Source organism: Cuculus canorus, chromosome 7, assembly GCF_017976375.1.
Source record: "Cuculus canorus isolate bCucCan1 chromosome 7, bCucCan1.pri, whole genome shotgun sequence".
Taxonomy (NCBI): Eukaryota; Metazoa; Chordata; class Aves; order Cuculiformes; family Cuculidae; genus Cuculus; species Cuculus canorus.
Window position 1 is genome coordinate 31,172,080 of NC_071407.1, and position 18,192 is coordinate 31,190,271.

Below are 18,192 nucleotides of genomic sequence, written 5' to 3' on the forward strand. Positions count from 1 at the left end.
ATTTCTGAGGATACATTTGATTTGTGATGGAAAGAGAGAAAAAGACAGATGTTCAGTGGGCTGTGAGATGGGTAAAGAAAAGCCACTGTTGGAGCTCTGTTAGGCTAAACACAGAGACATCTACCCATTACTATCTTGCTTTTGCTATAGTCTTTCAGTCTTTCAATTTCTTCAGTTTATTTTCTGATGAAGCAAGTAAGCTCTGCCAACGTAGCTAAATTGCTTCAAATCCCATAGCAGCTTCATTTTTCATCCTGTTCACCTTCTTACCAGCATAAATTCTCTTCAGACCTTCTCTGGAGAGCAATGAAAATGGGTTTAAAGATGCTTTATTCTTCAGATCCACAGCTTCAAGGCTCTGTGGAGCACAACCTGGTTTTCTGGATAAAGCACTATACCAGACAACATCATACGATGTTGTTTTTGTCTAGCCAGAAACTGAAGACAAAACCAGACTCAGACTTACTCGATCCTGTTGGCTCCGCTTTATTAGTGTATCCTGAGAGACATCAGTGTCATAAACCCAGGCACAGAGTATCCTGGATGCAACTGCAAGCAACTGGAGCTAGGAAGGAACGCTGATGTGGATTAGCAAGGCTAGATTTCTGTCATGTTGTACCAATAGTTAAACCTAGGACTTGAGTACAAGGTGCTGGAGCAAGAAAAACTCTAAGTTTCTCATATAACTCTGTTTCTGTTTTTTTAGATATTCCTTTATCTACAGAAAACCTCTTTCCCCTAAATAATGTATTAATAAGTATAATGTGCTTTGTCATTGGTTCTTTATTGTACAACTTTAGCTTCACATTTCTTTCTCATGACTAATTATTTTGTAACTACTGTATAATAGTACTTTTAATTTCTGTACTAATAGAAAATATGGTAATTTTATCCAACATGTATAATAATTCCATTTATTTTATTGCTTGGATATAAGCAGTCATTTAAATTAATATATGATTTCTTGCAAATGGTTACTAGTGAGAAAATTGCTGACTGCAGTTATTTGATCTACAAACATGTTCATTAAAATCAAACGCCTTCCTGGTACTGTGCCCATTTGCACTGCTATGTCTGCTGAAAAATCTCAACGTTCTACTAAATTGCTGTTTCCTAGTCAACACGATGCCAAAGGGACATAATTAGGCTATGATTAAGTTTTCCGCAGAAGATGCAAATATTCACAGATGTTCTAATATTTTGTTTTGATAGTCTTTTCTTACAATCCCTAATTGTCTGACATCCTTTGGTACATTTAAAATGAATATGGTGTGCACGGATACAGGTTTTGAAAGTAAAATATACAGGGGGCCCTCCTGGAGGAGAGATTTCTTCTGCAGGGAGCCTTCCTTGTTTTGGGAGAGGTGGTATCCTAGGACTGGAGATAAAAGAAAGCAAGATGTGCCTTCAGAGTCCCCGTTTCTCGCCTTTCCTTCACTAATCCCCTCCTCCCTGCCCTACTTTTCAGCCTGACGTTTCTATTTTGGGTTTCACCGTCTTGATACATCGGCCCCGTGCAGCCCAAGCTGCTGCAGAGGTTTCTTAGAGGGGGAGGTGGGTGCAAAAGGCTTCAAACTTGTTCCACCTCCAGCAGCACAACAGCATGGTAATGATCTAGGGGAGTAGGAAAGGGAAAGCTCCCAGGAGGGTGTCTGGTCCTTATAGATGAGTCCCAGATCCCTCCAATTTGTGTTACACAGGTGATGTTGGGAAAGGAGGATGCCTAATGGGAACTCAACATCAAACACCTGGCCCTCGTGTTCCTGCTCATCCTCAGGGTTGGAGACAAGGAGAAATGAGATGCTTTCATCACGCGTGGGTCTGAGTTCTGAAATTTTGACTGGTGTAGCAGTTGTGACCGTGCCCGACTGGAGTTGAAGCTCAGTTTGAAACTTACAAATTGGAGACTAAGTTTGAAACTTAGAAGGATAGAGTGCTTTAGGTCAGGTGGGACTTTAAAAGACGATCAACTTCCAAATCCCCTGCCACGGGCAGGAACACCTTCCCATTTCATCTTCTTTGTCGACTTGGTTGTTATCAATGGGTAATTCGCCACCTGCATCCCGAATCCCGCAGCAGGAGGGGATGGAGCTCGGGGTGAGCGCATTGGTCCCCTCCGCCGCTAATGCGGGCGGTGTCCGCCAGGCGGCGCCGAGGGCAGGAGGAGGAGGAGGCGGCGGGGAAGGGAAATTTCCTGCCTGGCTGTCGCCGCCCCTGCCCGGACACCGCCTGGGCGTCCCGCGGCCGGGGGCGCCGGGGAAGGCGGGGGGCGCGGAGCCTTCGACGGAGCCGGCGAGGTGAGCGGAGACCGGCGGAGGGAGGGATGGAAGGAGGGGAAGAGGGAGGGACCCGCGGGCGGGAGGCGCGGGATACAGGGATGCTGCGGCGCGGGGTACCGGGATGCTGCGGAGGGGGGATACAGGGATGCTGCGGAGGGGGGTACCGGGACGCTGCGGAGGGGGGATGTGGGGATGCGCTGCCGTCGTCGGGGGACGGGGAGGCTGCTCGCAGGTGCAGTCAAAGCCCCGTCCCTCCGCCGCCGGGCGCGGAGCGGGTGCGCCTCCGGGAGCGGCCGGTGTTTGCCTGCTCTTCCTTTCCCGCAAGGCTCTCGGAGCCGGCCCTCCCCACGCGCGTCCCTCTCCCCGTAGAGTGTACATCCTCGGGAATTAACGCCCTGCCTGCTGGAGAGGGATGGGCGGCCGGCGGGGCGGATCAGCCGGGCTGGGGCTGATGCTATCGGAGCCGAGGGAACGGCCCGGCATTGCGTGTGCCCTCTCCTGTTAACTCGCCTCCGCGCCATCCGCCGGGAATCGCGGTGTCCCGGCTTTCAGGCTTTTCCACGACTCCGAGGATGGGGCTCTGGTGTGGGAACTTCAGCTCTAAAAATGCCTTTTGGCTCCTGTCAGAGCATCCGCGCTGTCTCCCCCAGCTGTTGGCCAGGGCAGCGGAGCTGGGGCTGCGCAGCCTTTGGGTGTACAGGACCGGCAGCTGAGGGGCCGTACGGCTGTCTGCGAACTTCCACTCTCTCTCGGACGAGATGAGCGTTGTTGAAAGACTGTACGGTTCTATTCGTGACCAGCAGGTCCAGGGAGGGGATTCTGCCCCTGGACTCGGCACTGGTGAGGCCGCACCTCGAATCCTGTGCTCAGTTCTGGCCCCTCACTGCAAGAAGGATGTTGAGGCTCTGGAGTGTGTCCAGAGAAGAGCAACAAAGCTGGTGAGGGGGCTGGAGAACAAGTCTGACGAGGAGCGGCTGAGGGACTTGAGGGTGTTTAGCCTGGAGAAGAGGAGGCTGAGGGGAGACCTTATTGCCCTCTACAACTACCTGAAAGGAGGTTGCAGAGAGGAGGGAGCTGGGCTCTTCTCCCAAGGGACAGGGGACAGGACAAGGGGGAACGGCCTCAAGCTCCGCCAGTGGAGGTTCAGGCTGGACATCAGGAAAAACTTTTTCACAGAAAGGGTCATGGGGCCCTGTCAGAGGCTGCCCAGGGAGGGGGTGGAGTCGCCATCCCTGGAAGTGTTTAAAAGCTGGGTAGGCGAGGTGCTCAGGGACATGGTTTAGTGCTGGATAGGAATGGTTGGACTCGATGATCCAAGAGGTCTTTTCCAACCTGGTGATTCCATGCTTCTGTGTATTGGCTTGCTTTTATGTTGGCCAGCTGGTTCACGCTGCCAAGAATGCAACCCCCTCGCAAATGCTTGGATTTGGCCTCTGACACTGACTCAGTGTCATTGCTGCTCCCCATACTCCCTTTATGCTCTCTGGTGGTCCCTTCCCTTGGGCAGAGTCGTCGGGTGTGGCAAGGCTGTGGGCTCCCCAGCTCTGCTGACAAGGAAACACCTGGTTGTTTGCAGGCAGGTGTAAATCCTGCATCTGGTGAAAAACTTTGTATGGTCTTTATCCAGGCTGTGAGGGAGAAATCAAATGAGAATTTCATTCAAAAAATCGAATTTATGACTTCCCAAAACAAAAGTAGTCCCTTCCCACCCACCGCTTAGGGTTTTCTTTAAAATACTGGTAAAAATAATGACAAACATCACAAAGATAATGTAAAGACAACTTTTAACTATCTCCCATTACTGGAATTTCTTTTGCATTTTAATTGTGGTTAATGGCTATCTGCTGTGCCACTGAGCAGTGTTTTTTATTTAGGATAGGGTGTCTTAATTTTTCTGTGAGGTTGTTCTCCCGGTGGATTATTTCCATAGAGTGAGGTGATTTGCTGTGCGTTCGGCTGCGTAGCTTGTGAACCACCACCTGCGTCTGATTTGTATTGGGGCAGTGACTGCTGAGTTAAAAGAAATGCCATCACTTATTGAGCTTTTTTTTTTTTTCATAAGATGTTATAAGCTCTCTGGGAAAACTTGGAGAGTAGAAATAAAGAGACTGAGAATTGAAAAATATTTATAATGCACATGGCAATATTAGCTTCTGGGCACATTGCACTTTGGGGCTTGTAAAAAATTAACTTTTGATGAAAATTAATGACATCCAGCTGGAAACTCATTATAAAGAGTTTTGGTTTTTTTTTTTTTTAATGTGGATATGATATGCTACCTTCATCCAGGCGGCAGTTTAAGTTCCTGGTTTGCTTTGATGGGTAACAAATGAAACCATGTAACCTTTGATGTGGGAAGATTCAGATGGTCTGGGTTGAATAGACACCATCTCATTCTTGTTGGAGGTGAAAGTTGGGCCTTGAGGAGTCCCTAAAGGGGTAATGGTCTCTTATTGCTGCCAATGATGCTTGGGGCTTGCAGAGCAGCTTGCCTCTGGTTTGTGCTGTGGCGGTGGTGGTATTTTTTGCCCTGAGGGAGAAAGGGGGTAAGAATGTCCCAGTGGGACAAGCTGGGGTTTAGGTCTCCCAAGACGAGCAGGAACATGCTGGTTTGGATGCAAACATCGTGTACTGGGGCTCTGCATTGGTGGCGGGGGGTGAGGGGTGGGGTGTTTAAGCTAAAACCACTTGTTTTCTCAAGTGACAAAACTGGGTGTTTTAGAAATGTGGGAGAAGAAGGGAAAGAAAATAATGTGAGAAACAAAGTGGTGTGGGTGTAGTGTTTGATTCCTGTAATTTCCTCTGTCTGCTGACAAATAAAGGAATCACATAGGTACTGTGTTACACCAGGCATCCTTGCTTGCTGTGCTTTGACTAACCTACTCGGTATTCCTGAAATATATTTAATACATTCTTCCAAGTGAAAGGTTAAAACGGATTCCTTGTTTAAAAACATTCTATGCTTCTGACACCTTTAATAAAAGCAGACATCTTTATATACCTCAAATCAGTGTGATGCTTCTATTTGGACTACAGTGATTTATCCCAAGCCTGTGAAGTGGAGGGGCAAAGCTAGTGTTTTTTTTTCACATGTAGGTCCTAGTTTGCTTTTGTATCTTGCTTTCTTTCCCCTTTTCTACTCTGTTTATCTATTTGTTATCTAGCTCATTCATTTTTTTTTTATCTCTGTGAGTTAATGGCTGATCTCTACCAGTACAGCTGTCTTGAATCCCATTTTTAATTTCTCTTACTTGTCTTCCCCTGCCCCCCCTTGCTTTCCCAGCTCCCCGATTATACAGCCTCAGCAATGTCAGAAATGCACAATGTGGGGTGAATTTATTGGAAGCTGGAAGGCGATGGTGCAGGGCCTCTGCAGGTTTGAGATCTGTGTAAGACCTTCCTTTTCCAGGCAGGAAAAGCTGGAGAAGAGAATAGGAAGAGCTGTGGCCCTTAAGTTGCACAGGTTAAGTGGGTTCTTGCACATTCCCGACTAGACAGTGACAGAGGTGGGTTATGGGGATATTTAAGTTTGTGTTTTCTTGATTGCTTCGTTATAGCAAACCCTGCTCTCATTAAATATGTTCATTGATTGCAAGACACCTGCCTGGCAGTGAGCCCATCATGTGCTTTTTTATTCTTCTGAAAAACAATTTGTGCTGTAAGTTGTTTGGGTTTTTTTGTGAGCTGCTGGTTTACAGAACAAAGCTGCAGACTGGTGTTATTGACTGAGCTAGTTTCTAGAGCATGTTACAAGAGTACGTGGACCAGTGTGCATGGTGACCTTTTTCATATAAGAGGTTACACGAAGAAAAATGGGTGAACACAGGTTGACAAACTGCAAAGTGAAAAAGAGTTGTAGGAAGTCTGCGATGCAGTGCTGCCTTCTCACAGCTATCCTTTGTGTCTTCCAACAAGTCAGCTTTAAACATTATCAGTAAAATGCTTATATACTACTTCATGTTTGATGCTGTCCTGCAAATGTGTTCACTAAGATTTTCAAGCTGGTCTGTTGTACTGTAGCAAAGAGCAAAAAATAGCCAAGGCAAGTGTTGAGTGCTGTATAGGATGAAAACCAGGAAGATACAAAGGAATACTGAATGTTTGCCTTACTGATGTTAGTGGATTCCACCCTGTTTAGTGAAGGAGTGGGAGGTTCTGCAAGATAAATTGTTCAATTACATAGAAAACCCAAGGATTATGTTTGTACCTCCTGTGAATGATACTGTCATTTTGTAAATGTGGTATTATATTTCAATGTCTGTTTCCAAAATACTCTTCAGCATCAATTTATGGCAGGGCTTAACACCGGCTGGAGATCCTGTGTCTGAAGGTTGTATCCAAGCACTTGAAGGCCATCAGCAATGAATAGAGATGCCTTAGTGGAAAAAGCTTGCCTTTATATAGAAACATTAAGGCGAATGACTTTATATCTGGAAGTACCCTAGAAATTTCTCAGGAATAGAAGTTGGCAAGAAAATGGGTGGTTTTGCTAGAAGGTGCTGTTCCATCAGTGAGCAGCTGAGCAGTGTGTGGAGCCAGAGGTAAGGGAAGCTGGGGTCTCATTCCTGCCCGGAGAACAGGGCAAGGAGCAGCAACCTGCACGCCACGAGGCAAACCCGTGAGCTGAGCAACCCGCAGTCAGACCTCTTGTTTAGGGAGGATGATTCTGGCATTTTAATTTTTATATAAAATGTAGCAATAGGGGACAAGTTGAAGAGATTACTGTGTATACGGTTATATATTTGAGTTTATTGAAAGGTGTAAAGGTCTCTTCGGAGTTTTGTCAGCATTAGCAAATTGGTGCATTCCAAGTAGATGGAAAGATGCATAAGAAATTGCTCCTTGTTTGAAAGGGAAGGCATGTTACTCTAATCTTCAAGTTTGAGTTTAGAGATAATCACACAGTTTACATATATATATATATATATATATATATATATATGAGGTGTATGCTGCTTTTCACAGAAATACTTGGAGATTTTTTAAACTCATTTATAAATGGTGCAGTCAGAACAGTGCTACTCAGTGTTCCCAGTGAATCATGCATGCAAACTTAAACTTGGATACTGTTCCACTTCCAGCGCACGCTGGGATGCTGCAGCTTTCCAGTGCTGTGTCCTCGCAGCCCAGGAAGCAGCAGTGGAGCAGCCAAACCTGGGGACTGCCATTGTAATGCCTGCGGTGAGCAGGGCTTTGTTTCTTGATAGGCATTTCATCATTGATTTCTTGATACAACATTAATGAAAGCAGAATCCCTTTGTAACTCAAAATATAAATTGGTGCCCTGTAATCGAAAGTATTGTAAATTGAATTGATGCATTATTAAAGAGTTTTGAATTACATATTCTTTGTGGAGCATTGTTTATGGGTACTCTGCATGTGATGCTCATTTTATGGGTTGAGAAATGTCTTAGAAAGCGATTCAGATATCGCTTTAACTGATTTGCGATGTGATGCAGCAGAATTCAAGCTGAATGAAAAGTGGCTGTAGCCACCAGGCTGCTCTGTGCAGGCTTCCTGCATCCTTTTAAACTGTAATCTTATTTTTTTAGTCATGGCCTGTGGCTTTCTGCATGAGGTTTCATCCCAGTGTAGTCTTTGTCTTTTCTGATAACAATATGTATTGTATAATCCCAAATGCTATAGGGGTTAATATTAAAAAAAAAAAAGTGGCTGCCTTTATTCCAAACTCTCTTGCTGAAATGAAGATATCTTTTAAATATGTATGTACAACAGACCAGAAAACTTGTGTAAGCTCCAGCTGAAATGAGATATTGATAAGATGGAGATAAGGAAAAAGTCAGCAGCAGCAATTTATTAATGTATTTGTACAGGATTTATTTTTGAATTATTCGCAACATGGAACATATTTTTAAGGCATGTACGTAGTGTTGTGCTTTTTAATTCAGTCGACTTACTGCAGGTGTAATAATTCTGTCAGTGATATCCTTTTGCTTGCCAAAATCCTCTGTGTCGTCTGCAGAGGATGCCTTTGGGAGATGGAAGAATCGATGGGAGATTTTCTTGCTGATAGGAGAGGGTGATGCTGTTGGACTGTATTTTGATTGCAGTGTGCTCAGATTTTTCATCCTAAGTAAGCTAGCAAACCAATCATCTCCAGTGAAACAACTCCCTGAACAAGTGTAGCATTAAAGGCTGCTTTTTTTTTTTCCATCCTTCTGGTCCTGCCAGTGAGTTAGGGGACAAGTGGCTTCACTGACACTCTGTCTTGGCACCTGCAGCACACGGATGGGTGCCCTTGCCCTGCTTTGTGCCGTGGCTGTGGGGCAGGAGGGAGCTGCCACTGCACAGCCCTGTCTGCTGCTCACCGCATATGTCTCCTGAGGGCAAACAATGCCCTAAAAATGCCCTTTTCCCTTTGACTCCTGGCTAGTGACTCACAGTTGAAATGGCAAAGTAAAAAGCTGCTCGCAGAGACCTAGTGCTTGTCCACACAGAAGTGATGGATCTACGTTCAAAGGTGTTTCCTGGCTCAGAGAAGAAATAAAACTGAGAAGAATTTTGTTGGTGTAGTTGGTTGCTTGCAGTGACAGCTTATTGTCAGTGGAAAATGCAGCACAACTCGGTTATGGGTTTTTCAATCGTTTTTATCCTCGTTGTGAAAAGGAAAAAGTGCTTAGTCTTGAAAACTTTAGATTATCATATTCTTTTTTTAATGTAAAGTAATAATTATTGGTAAGAATGACAGATATGAGCAGGTAGAACAAAAAAACCCTACAGTTCTGTAAATCATATAGAGTTGAGATGAGATACAAACTAAAAAAAAATAAAGTATAAGTGGTGTTTGTGACAGTTTTTGGATTATTGCTGTTAGGAAGAGGTGGCTATTTCATGCAGGAGAGGGAGGATGCTGTACCATTTACACTGCTGTTCTCTGAAGGTAGCACACACAAACAAGAATGCAGCAACATCAAGATTCATCAGGAAGAATGCAGTTTACAAAAGGCTTTGGGTCAACAGTACTATGAAGTTTTAAGAAAAAAACAAATAAGCAAATAGCAGAAAATTTACAAGGGAAGCAAGTGAAAAGTGTGTTACTTGTCACTTGAAAAAGATCAAGATAAATACAAACCTCAAAATCATTAGATAAGCTGGAGGATAAACTTCTCTGCCACAGCAAGGGAGTTAGATGAACTAAGGAGTCTCCTCCTTCTTCTGGGTTTTGTTGCTCTGGAGGCATCATAAGGTAATTCAGAATGAAATATGCAGCCACACGTTCGTGACAAGATCTTAATGTCTTGAGACCATTGGGTTTCAGGTTTCCCAGTGGCTGTGTTTTTCTTTAATTGGTGTGGTTCTTGAGTATTCCTCCTCTTCAGTAAAATCAATATCTCTTTCATCTGAAATAACTCTTAAAGAAAGCTAAAATGGAGCGCTGCTGTAGTTCATGATGGTGTGCATTGCAAGGGACTGATTGAAGAGTAGCAGAGTAATTTTGGTTATCTGCCAGCATAACCAGACTGAGATGAAATATGGGAGCACAATGCTTTTACTCTGTGTCCACAGGAAAGTGATTTTTTTAATGTGAATTATAATGTGAGGGCAGAATAGTTGGGTTGTTTGTATAGGGCTCGTACTTCCCTGGTCTGTAGTCTTGCAATCTAAGGGTCATGGTGCCCCATGGTCTACTGGTGTCCTATCTATGTATTCCCAAGGGTGAGACTGCACTCCATAACGTCCATGCTATGTCTATTATTATCTTGGCATTTGTTTACATATTTTGTTACCTGTCTTAGTTCTTAATTTTAACAGCAGTGAAGGATAACTCTTTGACAAGGAGAGAAAGCCCATGTAATCACAACTTGAAGCTAATGACGAGAAATTGTGGTCTCAATATATTTGATAAAGGCTCTGTGAACATTTCCTTACCAAGAGCTGCAATTCTTCAGAGCAGTTTCTGCTACTCCATGGGTTGCATTTTAATTTGTTTCTTATAAGGGCAATTCACTTACCAACCAACCTTTCTGTCTTTTAATTTATTTTTGGTATAATGTGGCAATTTGTAAGCATATCTATGTGTAAACTCTGCTGAGAATTTACCATAACTTATTAAGATACTTATCTCACTTGCCTAACTGGTGCTGCTGTTGCTCCCAGTGTGCTTCAGCTGCAATTTCTAGATTGCTGGTGCTGTAAGAATGCGAACCTTTCAAAGTGTACTTACAATCATTTATTTTCTTAACAGATTTTATTGTTGAACGTGCTGATTTCTTTACCTGTATGCAAATGAATTCCAAACTGTGCAAATTAAAGAACAAATAAGCAAACTAAACCAGTCTTCATCTAATACACCTACATCTGTTAATCCTTCACCTTGCTTACTGTTTCTTTTAGAAAATGCAGCTTTTATTGTCTTTTGCCCTTTAATCTTGTTGTCTCTGCTGTTCATCTTTTGATCATTATTTTTCTTCGTATTCCTAGCCTTAGTTTCTGCTGTAGAATGTTTATATTGCTTGAGCTACAGGGTGGTGCTTTTTCATGCATAGCAGAATATTGATTTAAGCAAGCAATGAATAATGTTTGTAGCCTGTGTTCTGTGGGGTTTGGATGTTTTGGGTGCTTTCTGAGTTTTTTTTAATTTGGATTTGGGTTCCGTGAATGTGTTTAATAATACTACACAATGACACTTAAAATCTTTAATTACTCCATATTATTAATTTATCTGCTCCCTGTCTTTCCACTGATGTTGTACAGTTGGCAAAGTTTGCAAATTGCTGCGAAGAGCAAGATGTAGGTAAAATAGGTTTCCTATTCCAGAGGAAAACCCTTTGTGTAACCACGTTAAAGTGATACATGCTTTTCCTTTTAAATATAAGGCTGAGTTTTAAATTATTATTTTGTTTGCTATTGTCAAAAGCTCATTAATATTAAGTCAAACTACCTAGCTTGCTGCTTCAAATTGCTTTTAAATTAAACATGTGCTGATCAGGCTTGAAAAGCTAAATTAAAACCTCAGCTGAGGGCACATTTCAAGCCCACAAGTAGAACACTTAATTCTAATCTGTTTTTCACAGGCTAACCTCCCACCTCCAGCACCTCCGGTTCCTGGAAGGACTGAGGGTAGAGGAAGTTTTAGTGACTTAAGTATTTCTGGGAAGGCAGGAGGAAGGGAAAACGTGGAAACAGGGAACAATATTTAAATAATGACCTATTTTCATTACTTAGTATAAACTATCAGATACCAACTTAGGAAGATGTGTTGGTGGCGTAATTAGTACTGTCATAATGTGTGACTTTTTTAAAGGAGAGTTGCTCCTGTTCCGCTGTTATTTCCTCTCTGTTTCACCTGCGCACAATCTGTCTTGACCTGGGATGCACAATGATGTGCAGGTGGGCTCTTGGCAGTCAGGTTCTTCACTTTTTCTTTTTTGATGTCTTTGACTAGCAAACTGAAGAAGTTTTCAGAAATTGAGTAAATGTGATGTTATTGAGTAATTTATACCAAAAAAGCTTGAGAATTGCTGTATTACATCAAGATATTTGCCCTTGAAATTTGGTCTCCTTTACCAAGAGAAATTAAAATTAATAATTTCCGTGAAATATTACTGAACCATCAAAAACTTCTCTGTACATAGGGCTTTACTTTTCTAAAGGCCTTTGATTAGTAGTTTATTCTTTGAAATGAGAATTTAATGCCTTCCGAAAGAGATTACAGATTTTGTCTAGTGTAGCTCTGTATGTAGTTGACATCTTCAGGCTCAGTTCTGCCTGTGTGCTGCTGCCCCACCAGCAGGTCCGCATAATGCTTTTTCTTCTGGTAATATTGTATTTAAATAGAAGAAGTTTTAGCAGGGTAACTGTTCACAATATATTTTAGGATTTTTGGTTTTTGGTACTCAGTTCTTCCTTCTTCACCTGCCAGGCTCTTTCACATCAGCTTTAGCAGCTGTAATGTCTATATTCCTGATGTTTTGCTTAAAAAAAACAGGGCATTTGTGGCTTCTGTATCTCAGAAGGAGACAGAAGTGGAATGAAATACTGGTGGCAAAGTTGGAAATGACCTGCACCACACTGTTCCTGATAATATACCGACTTCTTTGGGACTTTGAGCTTTTTAACTGATGCTTGACTGCAACTGATATTTTCATAGCTGTCCTCCTCTGTGGGAAATGGGGGTACCTTCTGTTCCTCTTTGAGGATTGTATAAAAGAGAACTGAAAGACAGAAAGAAGAGAGCACAGAGCCTGGGAGTTGCTGCTGGTTTCTTTCTGGACTGGCCCTGTGATCTGTACACTGCTCATGTTTTAAGTAACTAATACTATGCAGGATGCTTTGGTGCTGAAAATGTTCCTTAAGAACAGTTTTGCTCTGTGTACTTTCATTGAAATTAGACTTAAAGATGGCTCGTTATGAAACGCTGAAAGAAGAAAAAAAAAGTTATGTTGGAAAATTCCCCCTGGGAGAGGGCTGTGACTCTTATAGTGTTTAAAAGAGAAATTATCCTGCTTGCAAAATGAGATGAAAGGCATGTAGTGCTTGCTTTTCCAGCAATAGATTAGCAATAGAAAAATGGTTTGATTTTGGAGGCCATGCATTTATTTATCTTAGCCCTCGTGGCAAGGTAGGACCCTCAAGCGACTGTATTTTCAGAGACAAAGCTCATGATGGACATCTAGGAGGATGGGCAAATAAGAACCCACCGTTCCTGTCTGGCCTGGCTCTGGACTGCTGAGATCTGTTCCAGAGAGAAACTGTTCAGCCCCTTAAAAATGATAGAGTGTGATTTGGGGACAGACCATCCCTGAGCTTTCGTCCCTCGGGCATCTTGTTCCGAAAGCTGGGCTGTGGCTGCCTGCCCTGCGGGACACTGCCATTGCTGGGAGCTGTAATCGGAACCAGCTCTGGAGCGTGGGAAAGGAAGGAACTATCCTGCCGGCCGGCGGTTTGCAGAAATATGCCCAGCTGTCAAGGGGCTGGGCTGGGGGAAAGCAGTGTTTCGGCAATTTTTCAGCTAGAAATGCATTCACAGCTGTGTACCAGTTTTCAGAGGTGTATTATATGCTTCCCCACCCTTTCATATCTGAATTTATATATATTTCAAACTCTTAAATTTAATGAGTTATACTAAACGTACTCTCCTTAAAAACCTCCAGGTTCTCCTGTTCTGCTACAGCTGAGCATAAACCATGCTGTTGTCCTGTGCTGTTATACAGCCTCATATCTATCCAAGAGTGCTTTGGGCGGCTTTTAACATCTTAAATGCTTATGTTACTGTGCAAAGAAATGTTGAAAGTTTGGTGAATTTCTGCTTATTCATTTAATGTATTGCTCAATGTTCAGTAGTGTTTTTCACGGTGTCGGTGGGAGGTTCTTCTGCAGGAACTCTACTGGTGCTCCATCCTGCTGCTCTCAACCCTTGTTGCATCCGAGCAATTAATATCCACATCAGTGATTGGATCTATTTGGCTTGATTTGATTAAGCTTCTTGCAAAATAGGCTTTTTGAAGCTGTCAGTGACTTAGATGCGTGACAGTTACTTCCCCAAATACTTGTGCTCTGCATGGAAGTAAATAGCTGCATTCTTGTTCTCATCCCTGGGCTTTCATCCTTAATGCTAGACCCTGTAATAACCGTCACATGACTGATAATGGAAACATCATCTCTGTAGCAAACACAAAGTAAGGGCCTGATGTGGTTCAAATAGTTTTCAGATATTTGGGCTGTATTACAGAAAAGAGCATATCCTCATTTACTGCTTTTTGTAGGCATGTTTCCTTCTGGCCACAAAATAGAGGCTGATGATTCAAGGTCAATGGGACAGCAAACCAGAGGGACGTGTTAATAGATACCTGTTAGTAAAATTTGTGGTAGGATCACTTTGAAGCCGTTTCTTTCATAAAAGTACATTTATGGAAAATTTTTGTATTGTATTTTACTTCAAAACTATTTTTAAAAACCCCAAGCCACTGCAGAGAATGCCCTCAATGTTTGCATGTTCTCTTATTAAGTAGATGGACAAATGGAAGTTCAGTGGAGAAGAGATGCTGTATTGCAGTTCCTCACGCATGGAGCATCAGAGTTAAAACTGGAGGTGGGAAATTCTGTCTCCCTCACAGTTAGCTGGATTATTTTTTTAACAAGGAGAATGAAATATGCTCTGCAGCCCCTCAGAGATAGTCCTCTTACACAGGGTGCGGGTGGGAACTTGTATTATTTGTCTGTGTTTGGGACCTGGTCCAGCAGCTGCTGGGGTGGAAGGAGGCTGTGCCCCTGTCTCCTGGCAGAGCAGGCTCTGGCCCTTGGACTGCCTCTTAATGGCCTTTTGGTGTTAACACACAGAATGCTGGATTTCTCTGTAGAAGAAATGTGTATTCACACTGGTTGTATTTTAACACTACTGTTTTTACTGTGATTGCAGTGGATGCTTGATGGTTGGGTAATTGTTCAAACTGTTGTTATGTGTATGTGAGGTGTGCTACTGTTAATAGATCTACCAACCTCATATGTCCTGTTGAATACTTTGTTTTTTCCAAGGTGAATTCATTAATGTGTTTTCCAAGGCAAATTATTTGTGAATATCACATAATTAATATTACTGGAAATGTGAGAACTTGCATTTCCCAGTTTACAAACACTGGTATCTGTGCTCCCCAGCACTGTACCCCTAAACGAGCAGGCTGGTTTGCTTAAACTCTGTCTTTAGTCACTATAGAGAATCTTTTGCTGAGGTATTTCGGACAACCTGTGGGCTTCTGCCCAGAACTGAGGGCACTTCTTGTCTCGAGATGCTTGTCTTACCTCATCCCTATCTCTGATGAGGGAAGGGAGCATGAGGAGAGAAAATGGTCAAGTTCCAGTGTTGGGTAATGGACATTTCATATATCTATTCATGTCTATACATATATGAAGATTGATTCTTGCCACTAAAAGAAACTTATCAAAGCCAACAGAACAAGGTAAAATAGACAAAAAATATTTTAATGGGTTTTCTCTAGTATACAAATAACAATGGTTACCTGATAAAATATTGGTAGACAAAGTACATAGGCAGTTTGAATGGGAATAAAACAAGGTGTGAAGTTAAAATCTGAAGTGCAACTTTAGCTTGTAGTTGTTTAGTTTCTGGAGTCAAGGTGGCTTGTGTCAAGAAACAGGTGTTTGGAGAAAGGCAAGATGAAGACAACAGGTAGTGTGAATTCAAGAGAAGGCTGTGGTGGTGTCTGGGCCGAGTGGCAGCTAGGCGAGATTATGAAAAACCTACAGAGTGGGCATGGTTTGAAAGGTGGGATTGGGCTTGTGATTTCCCAGCTCTGCTAGTCATTGCCTCCTCAGTATAATCAGGTGTGTGGCAGAAGCTGCAGCTTGTAAGGGTGATGAGCTTTCCTGTTTCTGCTTTGCGTGAGAAGAACTGGAGCCCGAAGAACACCTTGCAAATGTGTCCTTATGTGCCTTAAAGACTTTGTGATAAAAATGATTTTTATAGTGAAATCTGCCCTCATTTTTTTTACGAATTGACCTGGCTGTGCAGTAGCATTCACTTAGGTAAGCACATTTCCTGTTTGCCTTTCATTTCAAGGCACTCTGTGACTTTGATGTTAGCTATTGAAAGTTGCTTCAAAATGTAAGAATGAAATGAAAAATCTGAAATTTCCTAGAATATATTGTTTTGAGTATTTTTACCAGAGGTGATACAAGTTCATAAGTTGATGTCTAGTAGGCTGCTGCTCAACCCTGACTTGTAGAACCACAAATAACCATTGTGTTGGGCAACATGACTGGCTCTGGAGCTCGCTCTTCATACAGCGCCTAACACTGAAGCTATTCATGGCATCTGATTCAAGGGGCTGACAGCAATCTTTATTCCTGCATAAAAACTAGAATTTTCCTCGGGGACAAGAAGCAACAAAGCTCGAGGGGGGAAAATGACCGTATAGAGCACCGATTTGTTTCATCCTGTCAACGGCAAGACAGGAGTGTAGGGAAGTCCCCTCTTCCCTGTGCCAAAGCCAGGTGGTATCAACTCTTTAGTGTCTGGTGCTTATGGCTGTGTTTTATACATGTTTATCTTTCTTACAGATGAAATTTTTATATTTTTTTTAGTCTTGTTGGGTCAGAGGGGCATGATACTTTCCTTAAAGATTCCTTGTAGTATTGGTCTTCTAAAACTCTGCTTGCTTTTTAATACTGTATTAATTGTTTATGTACTCATGGTTTGTATGTATAGAACGTAAATGCAGCTTCAAAATATTGTTGTGATCTCAGGCAGGTGGAAAGGGGAACATTTTGGGGTAGTTTCAGCATATAAAATCAATAGATAGAAATGATACCGTGTGTAAACATCAGAAGTAGTACTGCATTTGCTGGGAATTGGTGGCATGTCAGAATTTGCTGCTTAGGGATTTACAGCAGTTAAGCAGTAGCTAATGAATTTTTAAAAGCATTAAGCAGATTCTGTTAATTTTCAGGGCCAAAAGGAAACAGAACTTAGAAACCGCAGAGGCATTTTGTGTCATTTCTAACTATGTTTAAGAACTCCCATGGGAACCTCTTAAAACCAACAGGTGTTTTCTAGCTTTTCAGGTCTTTATTGTTTTGTAGCTTTGTAAGCCTCCCTGGAAACATAAACAATTGCATCACATGCCTGCTCTTTGATCAGAGTCTTTAAATACTGAAACTCTTGTTTAATTGCAACACATGCTGTTTGGTAATAGGAATTCATGAAATAATGAATCCTTAAAATAGCTTCATACTTAGGTCGGGGTAAATAACATGATCAAAATCAAGGCGTACCAGGATAGTAAATGGTAATTGTTGTAGTAAAATTAGTTTGGGGATTGTTGGGACAGCAATGTTATTGTGTTTCTTTGGTTTGGGTTTTTTCTTTCTTTTTTTTTTTTTTTTGGTCTATTTTAATAATGACTAAAGTTAAATAATTGAGCAAGGATGGTAGTTTCTGGCAGCAATTCCTGTGTGTTGCTGGGCCCCAAAATAGGAGATTTTTCTTTCTTGAATCCCTGTAGCCTATGCTACTTCTGGTTTTATCTGGCAGCTGTTTATTTTAATTTGTTTTCCACCCAAAGCTTGCAAGTGGTATTGAATACATCTATACTGTCATCTCTTTCTATAGAAAGAATGGGTAAATGAGGCATTGCCTCTTTATAAAGTTTCTTAAATTTTAGACTAATTTATGTGCTTTGTTTCCAAGCAAACAATGTTGGGACAGTGGGAAAAGGATATTGTTATTGAGCCTCTGGGGCTCTAGCACTGCTTTTTATGTTAACGTAGTGTTTAATATTTCTTATATCCTGAGCAATAGAAGATAATTCATAGTGGACAGCTAGCTTGCTTTATTGTGGAAATGTCTCTGCTTCCCCCCCCATTTTTCTTATTTCTTTAAGCCTGAGATCCAGGTGATTTTCTTTATGACATAACAGCTTATATACTGTTCTGTATCTCTATCTGAAAAGTTCAGCAAAAATCAATTCTCAACACAAATCAAAACAACTACTATAGTGTCAGTGTCCTGCCAGAAAGTAAAGCAGAAAGTAAAAAGGAAAATTAATTATGCAAATAAATAGCATCGCAAGAGGGAGCATTGACTAAACGGTTAGCTGATGGATGTTGTTGAGGTGGTCTTGAGTGTCCATCGGTGAGGTTTCTGCCTAGCAGCATCAAGTCTAAAAAAAAAAAATGTTGTAGATCTTCCACTTGCATCTGAATGAATGAGGAATCTTTATAGTATTGGATCTTAGAGGGGACTAAAATTATCTCATGGCTTTGTGCTCCAGAGATCCAAATCTGAACTATTTCTCATTCCACCTTTGAATAGTATGAGAAGGCGTTACTCTGTAGATATCTTCAAGCTTTATTTTTAAACGTTGTTTCACGTTAACTGAATGCCCTGTGGTGGGCAGGGATCCCTCGCTCCAGCCTGAAGGAAAGCACTTGAATG

At 42.1% G+C, this 18,192-nt stretch overlaps 1 protein-coding gene across 2 annotated transcripts in view; it reads left to right on the forward strand.

Annotated features, from left to right (window-relative positions):
- The first annotated feature begins 2,179 nt into the window (after positions 1-2,179).
- The window catches only part of PTPRE (protein tyrosine phosphatase receptor type E), a 112,456-nt gene continuing 96,443 nt past the window's right edge, over positions 2,180-18,192 (forward strand). The window contains exon 1 of one of the 2 annotated variants that reach the window (XM_054071807.1): positions 2,180-2,297. The gene's annotated coding sequence lies outside the window, so the exon portion shown is untranslated. Of the gene's footprint in view, positions 2,298-16,231; positions 16,251-18,192 lie in introns of those variants that run through there. The other variant, XM_054071809.1, reaches the window with a different exon arrangement.